Source organism: Amblyomma americanum, chromosome 1, assembly GCF_052857255.1.
Source record: "Amblyomma americanum isolate KBUSLIRL-KWMA chromosome 1, ASM5285725v1, whole genome shotgun sequence".
Classification (NCBI taxonomy): domain Eukaryota; kingdom Metazoa; phylum Arthropoda; class Arachnida; order Ixodida; family Ixodidae; genus Amblyomma; species Amblyomma americanum.
The window spans coordinates 349,968,243-349,985,279 of NC_135497.1; the positions used below are offsets into that span (position 1 = coordinate 349,968,243).

At 45.5% G+C, this 17,037-nt stretch overlaps 1 pseudogene across 1 annotated transcript in view; it reads right to left on the minus strand.

The window, feature by feature from the left end:
• Positions 1-17,037, minus strand: part of LOC144121584 (lysosomal alpha-mannosidase-like) — a 96,534-nt pseudogene that overhangs the window by 24,869 nt on the left and 54,628 nt on the right. Inside the window, exon 8 of the transcript XR_013312645.1 lies at positions 1,710-1,936. The product of XR_013312645.1 is annotated as a lysosomal alpha-mannosidase-like (transcript). The remainder of the gene's footprint in view (positions 1-1,709; positions 1,937-17,037) is intronic.

Sequence of the window (17,037 nt, forward strand, 5' to 3'; positions counted from 1 at the left end):
ACTTTAAAAGCAAAAAAATGCAAGCCTGCCGAGGGCAGATCTGCGGATATATTGAATTGCTAGGGTGAAATATTACTATGTGTGAAAAGAAATTGCATTCATAAACTATTTCACGTTGAAAAATGCGCTAGTCCAGAATTTCTGGGCTTGAGACATGCCGAAAATTTTTCGCACCTCAAACGGGGCCCGCACGGTGCATTTCTCAGGGCGATTCGTCGGCTTAGGCGCGACAAAGTTTTGACGCCGCTGCAAGCTAACCTTCGCCGAAGCTCAGGCACACGGCCCGCTGAACGATGTCTCGCAGCGCGGTGCCCACGGCCCTGCAGCGCCTCGATCGATTTGGATAGGTCCGCGTTGAAGTGATTGTACTTCCCCGTTCTACAACCTCCTCGCTGCCCGCTGTGGTCCCGCTGTGCTACACAGGCGCCGTGTGCAGTTTGCTTTTGCTTTTTACGGTGTGGGTCTGACCGCGTAGCAGTGTGTTTGGTGTGTCCAACGGTATCGGCGCGCCGGTGGGTTTGACGAGGTCAAGTTTGAGACAGCGACCAAAAACGAAAGCGGCCATAACAAATTCGGTTCCATGGGGCGCGAAGGGAAGTGTCAGGCAGCGATGGCCTTTGGTGCAGCTTCGAGCACGATGTCTACGATCTTCGTCAACAGAGAAGCAATCCCTAACTCCCGCAGCGCGAAAGGATCAAGAAGGAAGCTGAGATCTGATTTTCCTTCGAGGCAGTGGAGTGAGCCTGTTTCAAATAATAGAGTGGTGTTTCGGTAGCCTTCTGGGAGTCGTGCGTACTGGTTCTTCGCTAGACGCTACTGTCATGTGCAAAGAAGTGCTACGGCCGGCCTGCTTATGTGTCATGCGGGGAAGCAAACTAAAACGGATCTCGCGACGGCATCGCCGCCGCGGCACTCTTGCGGCTCATATTGGTTTCAGAGCCGGTAAAACGAAGTTAAATACCCTTGGACATGTGTCACCCTGTCCTCTAAGACATCACTCCTTCGAGTGTTTTGCTAGCTGGGTGCAGTGGGAAAAAAAATGTCGTGCGTTGGAAAAAATTCGGCTGCGTCGGGCGCGCTCGTTGTGCGTGTTGTGAAGGTTCCTTCACTGTCGGAAACCGCGCGAAGCTTTTGATCGCGCCGCGGTGTTAGAAAGTAGCCCCGCCTATCAATGATAAAAGAGCCGGTAAGACTGCGCCGGTATGCTTCGCATAAAAAAACTTGAGTTCCTGCGCTGACTCTCGTTCAAATGCGACAACGATACAGAGAGCCTGCACTGTAAAGACGAAGCTGCGATTGCTCGACGTCCCCCCCCCCCCTCCCAATCTGTTCCACCAGTGCAGAGTATCAAACCAGTTTCTTGTTCCGGTTAATCTCCCCGACTTTCCTTCCCCTTTTCCTCCTATTGACGAAAACAAGAACGCAAAAAAACACAGCAGGCTTTGCAAAACAAATGCTTTCCTTATTCTGAAGTGATTCTTCCGCTCTCTCTAGGCAGCTACGGTGTCGCCTAGATACTCTATCTAGAGTTGTAAATCTACAGCTAGCATCCTCTACGTCCGAGTCTCGAACATAGAATGCTTTGCTGCGCATGTTAGAGAACCGCAGCCCTAACCCGAACAACTCTGTTGTGGTTAAGCACCGCCATTTTAATGGTCCGCTTCATTGTAGCCAATAATGTCACTTGAAGCGGCGGCCTTAGAGTATACCTTGATGATCCTGTGCGTCGCATGCATGCCAAGGTCGTACGGCTCATCGTCCGCTGGGCTGAAGATGTAGGCGCCGGAAGTAGAAGGACCACCGAGACCCGCTTTGCCTCCAGAGCGCTGGGACTCGTAGCAGTAGAAGGACTGGCGCAGCGACAGCGTTTCGCCCCTCTCCAGATTATGGTCTCCTTCACAAGGCCAGTGGTAACGTCCACGACGAGGCGGTACCGCTGCAGCCAAAAAACATTGGTGTGCTTACGAATTGCGTCCGCGGGGCCCTCTAATGTCCTTCTACTGGCACAAGCAGAAGCGACACAACCTCACCATCTCCACGGGAAAGCTGTGGAGTGGAGCCAGTACAGAAAATCTTTTGTCCCTTTATCACTTGTAGCTGCCTCCTGTGATGTCATTGCTGAGAGCTAGCAAGGACCCAAGCAGCACGCCAATAACGGGCCACCGTTGGCATATCATTTCCGAAAATTGGCGCGAATATCGGCCCTTCGTTGGCATTTAGGCAAATCGCAACTCTTTCCATGCATGGCCCAACATTCCCGCCTAGATAGGGCTGATTTTCAGCCAATCTGAATGCCAAGAATGGCCCAAACATCACTGCCAATATAGGACCCAATATGGCCGAATAGTGGCTCCAATATGGCCGAACAGTGGCTCCAATATGGCTGAATAGTGGCCCCAATATGGCCGAATAGTGGCTCCAATATGGCCGAATAGTGGCCCCAATATGGCCGAATAGTGGCCTTTCGGATACCGGCATATCTTGGCTACCTCTAGGCATTTGCAGTATTTTCCGAGACAAGTGCAGAATTATCGCATGCATTTAGAGGTCCCGTCCGTGGTTTTCATTACCGTGCGACTTCTAGCTGTATATGCAATTGGTTCGAACTCCCATTAAAATTTCAAAACTGCATGCAGTATTTTCATTGCATATGTATTTTGACTTGCAAACAATATTTCATGCGCATTTTTTACTTAATGTCCAGCAGCTACAAAATGAAACAAGCAAGCAGGAATTTGAGAAAAATGTTTTTTTATTTTTCATGTGCCCGTGGGGCAATGACCCATGTGGCAAGGGTGCTGCGTGGGGTGGCTGGGCGTGAGGAGGACGCTGTGGGGGGGGGGGGGCAGGGGAAGGGGCAGAGCTTGGGTGGACGGTGGCTGGGCGTGAGGAGGAGGCTGTGGGGGGGGGGGGCAGAGGAAGGGGCAGGCAGAGCTTGGGTGGACCCCTGAGGGGGACATGATGGCCATGCCTGGAGGGGTTGCAGGGCAGGAGGCTGAGGGCGCGCCTGGGCAGGGTGCTGACCCAGCACAGGGGTTAACAGGTGGCGCTTGAGCGTGAGACTCAGGAGGCTCGAAAGCTTGGGCATAGCGCCTCTTTCGGCCGCCCCCTCGGTCGCACGCACCGGGCAGCCACCTGCCAATGAAACCCTGTGCTGCCAGGATGTCGACACCCTGCCTCTCGCAGATGCCATCTGTGCAAGGTGAGTGTGCATTAAGACCAAGAAATGCAACTTTTAAAACGATACACTTCCTGCAAGCATATGGAAATCCAAGTTCATGATTTGACACAGAAAAACCACACGTTACTGACACACAAGGTATCCCAACAAACAACACAAGTACTGTACAGTAGTGAAATGCAAAAAAAAATGAGCTATCATGAAGACACTGCAGTCAACGTCAAAGCGGCCATTGCAGGGAAGTTCATGACAACGGATTACAATATGACAAATGGAAATGATTGGTTTGATTGAGGGCATCTGCTGCTTCTTTATGGAGTTCTATATGACTAAGACCCCCAAACTAATCACATAAACACAGCAACAGAATATTCATCAGCTGTTATAAAAAATTGCAGTAAGATACAGCAAGAAAATAGCTTGGAAAAACTTGTACATGTTTAAAAGCAGGAATCGCAATATTTCTAAATTAAAAGCTACAGCAATTCAAAATCAGGTATACCTGTTGCCACCCTGCACAGCTTTGTGCCGACGAATGGCCGTTTTCCTTTTCTCCCCCGCAGGCTGAATAGTCTCTGCACAGCCACCCCCATCACAGCACCCATCACATTCGCCGCCACCTCCTTTAGACTGTTCCCGCCTAGGCGGAGAAGCTGCTTCTTCTGAAAGGAAAAATTTGCAGTTGCCCAACGGGTATTTCACATGAAAAATCACATTCTATAACCACTTAACTTGTAGAACGCAATAGCAAAGACAACGGTGTGACTTCGAAAGTAATCGTAGTATACCTGCTACAACACAGCAGCAATTATAGTGGTTTTTTTACACCTCATGTGAAACACTTCTTGCATTTTGACCACCGTAACAGCATCAAGAAGTTCAATATTAAATTGTTTAGCACACGTAAGGGAATACTTGACGGTGATTCATGTCTTATGCATCACTACAGGGAAAATATGCAACTAAAATTAGCATCTATGGTTCTTGAAACTGTCCTGGTTGGAGTGGAGTACTGCACTTCAATTAATGAAAGGCATAAAAAGCAATAGCCAGGCAAAAGGCTGATCAAAGCTGTCTCCTTAATTGGAAAGCAACGAATAATGTAAAAAATTAGCTCCGAAACAGCACTCCCAGTCAATCGTCTAAATCCAATAATTAAAATAATTTGTGTGCCACCTTAACTCAGCCAAACTTTGTGAACAAAATATATACCAAAAAATAGACTTAACATTACACTACACTAGCTTCATGAGGCTCAATACTTTGATGAAATGTGCCACAAATAGTATAGTAGAGCATAACATAGTCCTGTGAATAAATAAATCAAGACAGCCTTAAAATATCTCTTGAAAGCATTGTTAGCAGCACAGATACGGTACTCTGTAATTCAAACTTCAAGGTAACAGAGATTTTCGTCTGAATCATCAGAGTTGCACCCTCATATATCCAAGCAGGTAAACCTTGCCTTAGTACCCCATCAGTATCAGTGAAGAACTTGCTCATGTGGCCAAGCATGTGCTATATGTCAATGACAGCATATAATTACTAATCAAAATGTTAGTTACTCTTGTTAATTCTCGCCCTGTTTCCTTCGCACCTTTTCCATCAGCTGAAATTGTGCTATATACACCGATACAGCTGTGCTGTCCGTGTTAATTTCTTTCCTTTGTACCATCTTGTGTGCTTTGTTGCAGAGGTCATGAACCCTAGTTGATGCTTTTAAACGAATATGCCATGTGAACTAAAAGCACTGAACTAGTAGGAAGCTAATGACAACAGGCCTGACCTAGCACTAGCTGCCGTGAAAGCGGCAATGGGGATTAATTGCATAGTGCCTGCAGTCAGCTTATCGCCAAGGATCTTGATAAGGAGCACACGACTGCGCTTGGGAGCTTAGAAAGTGCATTAAATAGGGTCTATTTTGAAGAAACGTTCAATCCAATTTTAGAAGGAACAGAAACAATGCATTCATTTCGAATGTAGAAGAAGCAAAAACGATTAAGGCACTTATTTCGAATCAAAAAGAAACAAATGTTAATTCTGTAAGAGAGTTTGGATTTTTCACTGTAATACAGGAATTAGACTTAGTATAAAGTAATCTATGCAACTGTAATGTTCGGTATAAGTGGGCGCGACTGTTTCCGGAATTTTCAGTTGTAATAAAAGACTATTAACAATGTCACAGTAACCCTACTATGTGCGGACTTTTCAAAATTCATCCATTCCCACTATATTAGCTGAAAACTTATACAAGAACAGCATGGTTATGGCTTAGGCATGGCAAGCATCTACTTCTGGGGCTCAGATTTTTCAATAAATATCTCAACTACATTAAGCACCCAACAGACTACTGTAATAAAACATTGCATGAAAAATTAAATTACCAGGGCAGCTGCGACTCTGTCATCTCTGACAGCAGCTTCTGCCGCCTCAAAATCTTCAATAGTGAAGGCTGGCAGCTGAGGGCACAGTGGCTGGAGGGAGCTCACGGGAGGAGACGGTGACCATGTCCTCGGCTCTTGCCGAGCTTGCTCCAGCCGGCTCAGCCTCTGCAGGATTTCCCGCTGCTGCTGCCGTATTTCTAGCAGCAGCCGCAGCACCTTGAGCATTGTCGCTGAAACGAGCAAGGTTTTCAGTGAGGGCAGGCTTTCACAGCAGATGTATATATTTACACCTCAAGGACGCAATATGAGCAATATACTGCATTTACACGCTTGCAAGTCGACCTATTGTTTTCAAATTTGAAAATCCGAAATGCGGGTGTTGGCTTGCAATCGAAAATCAGAGCATGGCACCATAAATAAAGGGGAGACAAACTAGTATCAGGGATGATGCGGTAAATGAAATTTTATGTTTGCTCCACAGCTCTGCCCAGAATTTTCTGCATGGTTCTTGAGAAGGATTTTTCGTATTCTTTTTTACTTTTAGCTGTATGCTCAGCACTCTTGGGAGTGTTGATAGTTGATGAAAGGAGCACTGTTCCAATTGCAGTGGAACCGCCACTCAGAACAGCAACGCTTGCAGGGAGTGCCGGTACCTGATGGAAACCTAAAAACAGCGCCATAAAGACAGACTAGAAGATGGGCGAGCGCTGTTTTTGGTTCTTCAATGATGCACCAGCTCACTCTGTTGTTGGTTCTTCTGCAGCTGACAAAAGAGCTGATGCCACGCACACAGTTTCTCTGTGGTTGTTTGATGCATGTAATGTCTCCTGGCTACATATTTTACCAGTTTGTAATGCGGCGCTTCATCAATAGTGCTCAGGGCCAAGTAACGGCGCGTTCACACTTGGACATTCGGCAGCGAGAACGAGCGGAATCCGCTGCCGCGGCAGAGATTGCGCCGAAATACCAAGCGGTAAGCCTGATCGGTCCAGGACCGAATTCTGCCACCGGAAAAAAAATCCGCCGAATCCCGTCAGCCAATAGGAAGGAGAGTACGAAGTTCGGCAACAAACATGGTGACGCCCTTCGGTGCGGGACGCCTCGTTTGGGACTGAATTCGTCGCTGTTACTGCCTGTTTGAGCGCGTTCAATGCCCATAAAAGCGCCAGCGCTCTTTCGCTTTGTCTCATCTCACCCATAAAAAAAGTGTGAGTGATAAATGTGTTCTTTTTTATTTTAGGTGACGATCCTTTCCTTTTTAAAAAAGGCTTGAGAGTAACCACCAGATAGCGCCACTAGGCTAATCTTATGTATTTAAAAGCGACAATGCTAGACTTGGCGTAACGTCTGGAAGCATTTAGCGTAAGTAAGCGTGCATACAGTTATCGTACGTAGACAGCATGGATTAACCTCTTGCCATATTTGTGTACGCCTTGAACAGACGACACACAGACGATGAGCGCAGACGAGGTGGTTGGGAAGTGTGAACGATGCAGCTTTTTCGGTGGCAGAGGATTTCGCTTGCTCTCTCCGCCGAGTGTCCAAGAGTGAATGCCCCATAAGCATTCGGTGCTTCTTCACGAATATGTTCAAGACAGCTGTCATCCTTCACAGAACAACTCCGCACCTGGCCGCAAGTTTGACATATCAGAACGGGTAATGCAAATGTGGTGGATGCCTCGAGGGAACATATTTGTGGCTGTTCTACACGATGTCATGGTGAGGTTGTTTGTGAAGTGCGAGATTCTGCAGGATGATGAACTGCTGTGGAGGATTTCACTGGACGTCAGAACAATTAACACCCTGTGGGACTGCAGCATCGATGATGGTAATGTAAACCAACACTGGGCGTCAACATGCTCTGCATTAAGCTACTAAATTGCCATTGATTCCACCACAAGGCACACCTAAACACAAAGGTATTTGTTCTGTACAACTGCTCTATCCCTTGCAGATCTATATATCACAAATGCACCATGCACTGACAATGCCTTAGTTAAAAATAGCTGCTCTGAATACTGTTCCTTCTATGTACCACCAGTTTTCTATTCAGCTTGGTTGCCATTTTGATTGCCGTCACATCATGGCAAGGATGGAAACAGCCATAAGCGTATTCTTCCATTGTGACAACAGCTGCCAGTGGGAGTGAGAAAGCACAGCAGGCTGGGCACATAAAAAATATATGCACAAAAACTAGATAAACTGTATAGAGTACAGTGACCACTTTGCAGTCCTGAGCCACAATCTATAATGTTTGTTTTATTTCTATTGGTCCGTCTTTAGAAGGTTGTGGCTTTCTAGTGACATAGGCCAAGGGAAACAACAATAACAGAACAAAAACCAGAATCCAGAACCAAAAAAGAAATTAAAGGAAACAAAGTGCTACTCGCCGGGAAAACTCACTGCAACTAGTTAGTAGGAATGAGATAGAGCTGTGGAAGTGTCAAGTAGCAAATTTTATCACCGCTTAGGTTCAGTACTTCTATTAAGAATTACTTGCAGCAGGCATATTTATACAAACAGTGGTCATTTTCAAAGCACACGTTTTGAAATATCCACCAACTAGGTCTCCTTTAAGGCAAAACAGAACTTCTACCGAGGCCTGTTTAGGCTCATACTTCAAAAAAATAGATTCTCATCCTATCCTCTCACTGCATTCTCGTCTTTTCAGGCTCTTCATACACAAGTAAAGAAAGCGAAAAGCCTTACGATCGCTAGTCGTTTCCTCCACATCCTCAAGGTCGCCTGCAGTGGAGGCCGAACTAGCCGGGCAGCCCGCAGTGCAATTTGCACCAGCTGGTGTGGCCGCCTCCATTGAGTGGCTAAGCAGGGCTGAAGTTGGACACGAACATGAAGCATTAGTGTTGATGCAGGAAGAACGGAAAAATTACTCAGTATAACACAGGTAATGCTACACAGATAATGCCAAAATGCTACATCAGCACTTCTGCTGAAAGGATACATATATATACACCGTAACTGCCTCGTACAGAATTAGCATTAAGCATTTATGAGCTCCCATTCATTAAGACCATGTTTGTTCAGGGTGTCATCTCATTCTACCAGATTTAGTAATTTAAACTGCTCCTTTATTCTGGCGGACCCTCAAAAACACAAAAAGCCTTAACGAAGCTGTATGCTGCCCCAGCTGGTATCATGCTGCAAATTTGAAAGCACAAGAACAACTTGAATGAGAGAACCGCAGAGTTGAGTTGTATGCTACAGGTGGGATTAGCCTTGCTTATTCTGCTGGCAATTGATCCATCGTAGCGTCACTTATGTTAACAACGACCTAAAACCTGTCGGATCTTCCCCACTATGCACACAGTCACTTATAACAGTACATATTCCACTCCCGCAGTCACCATCCATGTACGCACTCACTCACAGTATAAAATAGTACACTCCAGAAGGCACCATCTACACACACATTCAATCACTTTAGACTATAGTCCGAAACCGGACTATGGTCTACTATAGTCGTAGAACTACTATAGTAGAACCGGAGAGGACAAGCGCTACTCATAGCAGTTTATTCAGACATTTCTGATAGCAGCTCACCAGCGCAGCTGTAGCGAGCATCGACTTGCATAAGGTAATCGCCAAATGCAGAACAAGAAAATTATAACTCACCAGCATACAATCAAAGGATGGTGCCACGTGTGTACAATTTATGATGACACCAAAACACGTACTATATAGTTACCATATTTTACTTGCACGTGGACAATTTCTGAAGCACGGTCACAGACCTTTCGCTCACGCACTTATCACCCAAAAGAGATGCTTCCAGTACCTCCTTCTCAAGTTCATTTTTTTTTTGCCTCGTCCCACGATTACAATCCTGTGCAGTTCAGGAAAGCATTCAAGACAGTTACCACAATGAAGTTTTGATCCGCTCTCTGTTCCAAAACAGTATTCTGGAAAACTTCATTTTTGTTTTTACTTTGGCCCTTGGATTTCCTTTAAAATGTCCTTGCAGTCGACACAACACAGCTGTAAGTTTAGCCCAAAGAAATAAAAGTACGCAAGGAGTCTTTGCTTCTGTGAGACTGTTGCGAACGGGTGATGCACCAATCCGCCTGCTCTGCCGGAAGCACACACTTCACTTCTTTCCTTGTGGTGCGTCGGTGATCACGGCATGCGCCTTTCTCTAAGGCTTCACCTCCTCTCTGTGCTCAGTTCGAAAAAAAGTAATGCTAGAAGTGCCTTTCGGTCGGTTGTGTGGAAGCTTGCTGCTCTGTTATCGGGGGAGTAATACGTAGTCATACGCGCAGTGATGTTCAGAAACGCGTCCAAACCAAACACTTGCAACAATGCATGACAGCAACGCAAAGATAACACAAAAAATTGTATATATATGGTTTTGCAGGACTGCAAAACTGGGGAGTGGGGCAGACATGGGACCTTTGAGAAAAGGGAACCGTGATTACCGATGCATCACAAGGAAAGAAGCGAAATATGCACTTTCACCCAAAGAGCCTGAATGATAACAAATGTAGGAGTAGCGATTATACTGCCATTTTTTCAAGCCTCACGTGACCTGTAACCACATGTTGACGTCGCGGTCATTGTTTAGCTGCTTAAACTGAAGCCAAAACAGCACAAGAAAATGGATTGTAAATTATATAGCAGCCAGAGGAAAATACCACACGGTAATCCATGTGTAACAATGCCTTACACAATATTTTAAAGTTGAAAACACTACCCAAAAGGAAGGTATCTATATTCTTAATACACCGGCCAGTTTTACTGATGCACACTTTGCCATAGTTGAGTGGGGTCCTATAGGCTACACCAGCGCAGCAAGAACGTACATGTTTTGGTGCTTCTTCTGGCAGCTAGTACGATAATATGGCTTTTCCTCTATAAGTCTTCATAACTGTAACAGCTTACATGGCACAGAAAACATCAGCCGTATGCCATACTGAGAAGCAATTATCCTCAGCTTATGAGACTGTGCAGTTAGGGCATAACCTCATACTTTTCGAGTTCAAAATATATGAGGTTCCAAGAACAAATGGTATTAGGTTACGCCCTACAGCACAAAGTTTTCATAGCCCGAAGAAAATTGCCTCTAAGTATGGCATACAGCTGGGATTTTTGTACGCCATGTAAGCTGTCGCAGCTATGCAAGACTTGTAGAGGAAAGGCCGGATCGCCATACTGACTGCCGGAAGAAGCACCAAAACATGCATGTTCCTTGCTGCACTGGTGTCATCTATCGAATACCAGACAGGTGTGGCAGTGTACATCAGCCAAATTGGCTGGTGCATTAACGACCGCCTCAGAGAGCGCCCACGCCCTTTGGAACAGGCGGTGGATTGAATCTGCCACTTCATTGTAGGGAATGCCACGGATGCTTCCCTGAAGTGCACAGGACTGCAATCGTGGGATATGGCAAAAAAACAAACTGAAAGAAAGATACCGAAATTGTCTCTTAGTCATGACTTACGAGGCTTAATGTCCCAAACCACCTTAGCTGGAGCAACTCAGTAGAGAGCTCCGATAGTTTCAGCCACCTGGGGTTCTTTAACGTGCACAGACATTGCACAGTACACGGGCGAGCATCTAGCATTCCACCTCCACTGAAGTGAGACCACTGCAGTCGGGATTGAGCCGGCACCTTTCGCGTCAGCAGCCAAGCACCTTAACCACAAAGCCATTGCGGCAATTTGTGTGTCGAGTGTATGAGCGAAAGGCTCTGTGACCATGCTTCAAAAAGAGCTGCTGTTCATGGGCAAGTCGCATATGGTTACTATAGTACATGCTTTGGTGTCAGCAAGCATTGTACACACGTAGCACCATCCTTTGATTACATTCTGATGAATTACAATTTTAAAATTCTCTCCTGCCTTTGGCAGTTACATTGTGCAAGTCTATGCTGACTATGACTTCACAGGTGGGCTGTTAATGAAAAATGTTTCTTATAAACCCAGTTGTGAGCAGCGTTTGTCCCATCCAGTCCTCTTGTCCCTGTCTTCTGTGCACTTTTAAATTTTCAGTACAAAAACTATATTCTACCTTCCATCCTTTGCTTGAAAACAGTGAAATGCTAAACTTCATGACTCAATTTTTACAGTACCTCACTACAATTGCTTCTCGGCAAACCTATCGTTGCAATGTTTTTTTAGGTGCCTTTTAAAATTGCCAGTCTCGCCAATGTAGACACTGTCACATTCGGAACACGGGTCGCCGTAAACAACGCCCGGGAACATTTTTCTCAGAAAGAACGTCTGACATCAATCAGCGCATGCTTCAGTCTTCTGAGGGTACAGCGCATGCCTACACAGGTGTGACTGGTGATTTTAAAGGCACCAAAAAGAACATTGTAACAACGATAACAACCAAGAAGTGATCTCTAAAGCTACCACCTAACACTCTGTATCAACTGGCCATGACATCGTCTAAGGATAGGGCACACGTGTTGACAACTGAAAGAATCTGTTCCGTTGCCTTCACCTCAAATTGTTCAGCCCTTGAAAATAACTTCTCCCTCTTGAAAGGTTTTCAAGGACTCGCATGGACTCTGTGGTAAAGGGGTTTTTGCTATGCAGGAAAGCAGACTTATTGCAGTTTTGCAACAGGGTCTTAATTGAGCTCAAATTCATGAGTCACCCATATGCATTTTTTGCGATCAATAAAAAGCAGGCACGGCTAGAGGGTGGGTGTCCCCCCTTTCTCCTATGTGATATTACCATAAATTCACTAAGCCATAACTGAAACAATGCAAATCTAAAGACTAAACACAGATAAAGGCTTACAGGGTGGTGATATCAGCCGGGGTGGCGATGGCAGCTGGGGTGGTGGCGACGGGAGCCGGGGTGGTGGCGATGGCAGCCGGGGTGGTGGCGATGGCAGCCGGGGTGGTGGCGATGGCAGCCGGGGTGGCGATGGCAGCCGGACTTCAGGCCCATCCGGACCTTCATTGCCTAAAACAGAAAAATGCGTGCATATTTTGAATATGCATTAATTTTACTAATGTTTAAAAATTTAGGATTTTCCACTTACCAGAAATTGCAGAGCTTTCCACTGCAGAGTTCATCTCATATTTTTTAGCCTTTTTTTCTGCAATCTTGTATGATCCTGCAAAAGATTAGAGATCAAACACCCAACTCAAGTGCAGTCCACACTAAAATTGCTGCTTCACATGAAAATAAGGCAAACATTTAATGCAACAATTCCTGGATATTACTTTTAATGCAATAATTCCTGGCTATTACAAACACAAACACTTTACAGTAGGCATCTTGAAGCAGCCTGTGGGCTATGAAAGGAAATGTAGGGAAGGGATGTAGATTATCATGTGACCTTGGTGGCCAAGCACACAGCCTCTGTGGTAGCATCAGTGGCCTTTGCTGCATATGTGGTTTATTTCCTGCTAGGCTGGAAGGTGGTAAACGATAATGCACGACAGTTTTCCACTAGAATTTGTACGCACAAGGTGCCACAGCTGGCACAGGGCAGGGTCAACTGGAGGGACATGGGAAAGGCCTTTGTTCTGCAGTCAATGCAATTAGACTGATAATGACAACTACAGATGTAAAGAAATTTTCTGCTTAGATACTGATCAGTGGCACAAATATTTCCTGTTTTTATATCTGGGCAGTGTGCCGATAACATATGGGTATGTGAACAAAAACCTGAAGTGCGGCAGTTTTGATCGTAGTATATAAAGTGTCATGCATGCTAAATAATGATGCCTTTTGCGTGATCAGCACGATTACTGCAAGTTTTCTCTTATTGACAATGATATGCTATTTTGCAATTAGTTTATGCTCAGTATGCATCCTTCTGTGATGCCTCAATCACTGGCCCGTTATTTACATGCAGCAGTAGAGGTCCGGGTTGATACAAGGTAAAATGCACATGCTAAAGAAGTCTGAAGAAACAAGCTATTAATAGCACCATTCCCCGTGCATGTGCCACAGAGGCAAGAGCTAGGCAGCTTAAGTAGGTGGAGGATATAAACTTGGGTGCACACATACGCCCCCTGCTAGCTCTATCTTTGTTGCACCAGAGCCTGTAGGCCTTCAAAGTGTACCTCCAAAGTCATAGTACATGTCAGCATAGTCATGCCCATTTCTTCAATTGCATTGTCACATGTGTCCGAAGCTGAAGGGAGCAAGCATGATATATGATTAACCTGAAAGAATGAAAGCAGGTGCCAAGGGCCAAGACAACGCTAAAATGATGCCCTTCTGGAATAGGCCTCCGCCATATTTCCAAAATAACGAGGTGGTGCTGCAGTGGCTAGCAGCCTCACAGCAGGCAAAAGGCCAGGAAGCCAAACAGTGGAGAGGTTTTGATTATGTATTTTGGAACCTTAAGGTGCAATTTAAGTTTATTTGCATCACAAGAGCGGTAGGTGCTTCGAGCTTAGCAATTTCACATGAAGTACACGTTCGCCCACCTCCAGTTTGAACACTGCTCCGGGCAACCGCTGCTCTGCGCAGTGCCTCTCAAGTGCCTGGGTAACTAGCGTGCAGGTGCAGTGAAAACCACAGGCATGGCTTTCGCCGCGTCCTCTGCTGCAGCGCGCCAGCACCGCTAGATTGAGCTCACCTTGCAGTGAAGACCACTTTCGCATTCAGCGCAGAGTGCCCAGGGAATTACCATTGCCAACACATCAACTTAGAAGTCCAGCACCTGACCGTGTTTGAGATCTGCATCTCTGGTAGCAAAGGCTTTTCGTTATCGTTTTTTTTTCTTGCAATCAACACATAATAAAAGGCAGATACAGAGAAAAACTTTGTCCAAGTTTGAGTTCAAGCGGTTTACTTGGAGGCTAGCGCCACCACTTAGCTGAAATATTTTATAATTTCAAGCACTTCTTGCCCAGCAGCCAGAATAAGCCGGTTACACACGAGTGCATTCATCCGTTCTAAGCACCGCTCGGCAGTGTTAGTGCTTAATATACGGTGCGCTGCCATGGAGGGAGATTAATAAAAAGCCTGTATGAACACCAACACTGCACCGTAAAAATGGTAAAAAAAAGTGAATGAAAAACATGGGCATGTTTTGCTCATCTACGGCAAAACAGTGGCCGCATATGAGCAGCAACCAAGGCCGGCTTTGAGACTACTGAATATCATTTCCACAAGAATGCTCCGGTGTGTGAATTCATTAGACATTATTTTATCAAAATTGTGAAGCTCCCTAGCAGCCTAGTTCATTGTGTGTTAAGCTAAATAAGCAAATAAAAAAAATTCGCCTACCCTGCACCTGTATTGCCAGCCAATAAATTTAGCACTGGCATTGTACTGGGGTGCGGCACTTTGAGCAGATGAAAGCACCCATGAATCGGCCTATTCTGGCCGCTCGGCACGAAGTGCTTAAAATTATAAAATATCGCAGCTAAGCGGCGGAAGGCTCCAAGTAAACTGCTGTAAATCACACTTGGACGAAGTTTTTCTTCGTATCAGCCTTTCATTAAGTGTTGATCGCAAGAAGAAACTATAAGGAAAAGCTTTTTCTACCATGGATGCAGCTCTCAACCACGCGCAGGTGCTGGGTTTCTAAGCTGCTGCATCAGAAACAGTAATTCCCCGGGCGCTCTGCGCTCAATGCAAAAGTGACCTTCGCTGCAAGGCGAGATTAATCCAGCAGTGCTGGCATGCTGTAGCAGACGACGCGGCAAAATCCATGCCTATGTTTTTCACTGCACCTGCGCGCTAGTTACACAGGCACGCGAGAGACGCTGCGCAGAGCGCCGGCTGCCCGAAGCAGTGTTCAAACTTCAATTGGACAACCCTGTACATGCATGGGCTTGCAATGACCACGTACACATATTGTGCGAAACACTATGACACCATGTATATATATTGTATATGTGGTTGGTGGCAAGCAGAAAACATGTTGCTGCAACTTAATTCTATGCTGGCCATTGTAATGAAATTTCACGTCCGTGGTGCTCCGAATAGCTGGCGCAATCCTAACTCTAGCACATTACTTGGGTGAAGCGCCAGAACCACCTCAACCGAGGAGGACTGCACTTACTGTCTGCTGACATCTGCCATGCAATGGGTTGCCAGTTAGCACTACACTCCATCCATGTAATCCTCATTGTCTTGCAAAGTGTTTCACTCATCAGTTCATTAGCTTAACCCCTTAACAAATAGGTTGCCAAGCACTGAAGATGTTGGAAAGATACAGTGACTCAGTACCACTACATTACAAACTACAGCTTGTGCACTCAATTATAGTAGGATACAACGTAAAAAAAACGGCAGTTTGTAACGCTGGGCCATAATACACAGAATCCTGTATTTCTCCCCTGGCCAGTCAGGACAGTAAGTGAAATCAGCTTCCTAATGTGCAACTATATTGAAATATGAAACCAGCCAGGCACCAAAATTCTAGAATACAGACCTTATAAGTTTTTTCTGTGATTAGCTTCTAGCTTGCGCTGAAAGCACTTTTAACAACGCACTACTTTGTCGTGGAGGCATTCTGTGCAGTGGCCCTGAATATGGGCAGTTTCACTGCAGTACCGTCGATGCCAAGAGGCACTGCTTATACAGGGTGGCCAGTTTTTCTAGCACAATAGCCCCACCATCCTTCAACAAATCTGTAGTTACCGCGTCCTACGCAGCTGCTTTCCCCTTTTTCATCGCTTCTAAAGCTTTCTTAACCTCGGTCTTCGTTACTGGCAGAACGTTTGATTGCTCTTCTCTACTGCCAATCTCATTGTCCTCACTACTCTGAATAATGTATAGGTCAGTATAGAACTCCTCTGCTACTTTGACAAACTTGTCCATATTAGTAATGACATTGCCCCCTTAATTGTCCCTAAGCGCCTATATATCTGATCTTTGCCTACGCCTAATCTTCTTGTCACTGCTTCCAGGCTGCCACAGTTCTTTAAGAATGCTCGATTTTCTCCATATTATACTTCCTTATGTCGTATACTTTACGCCTGTTGATCAGCTTTGATAGCTCTGCCGGTTCTATCTTGTCTGTTGGGTTGGAGGCTTTCACACTTTCTCATGTCTTAATCAAATCTTTCATCTGCTTGGATAGTTTACTGGTAAAGAACTTCTTCCCTGCACTCCTCCCCTGAACTACTTCTTCACTGCACTCGGTAATATCTCCGAAATTATTGTTCACTGCGTCTACACTGAGGTTGTCTTCCTCGGTTAAAGCTGAATATGTGTTCTGTAGCGAAATCCTGAATTATTCTGCCTCCCCTCTCACCGCTAATTTGTTGATGGACTTCTTTACTAGTCTTTTCCGTTCCCTCTTCAAGTCCAGACTAATTTGAGACGTTACCAATCTGTGGTCACTGCATCACACCTTTCTGATTACTTCCACATGCTGCACAATGCCAGGGTTAGAACACAGTTTGAAGTCAATTTTATTTTTAGTCTCCTCGTTAGGGCTTTTCGATGTCCACTTTCGGTTCTTCCGTTTTCTGAAGAAAGTATTCATGATTCTCAAGTTATTGCGTTCAGCGAACTCAATACCTACCTT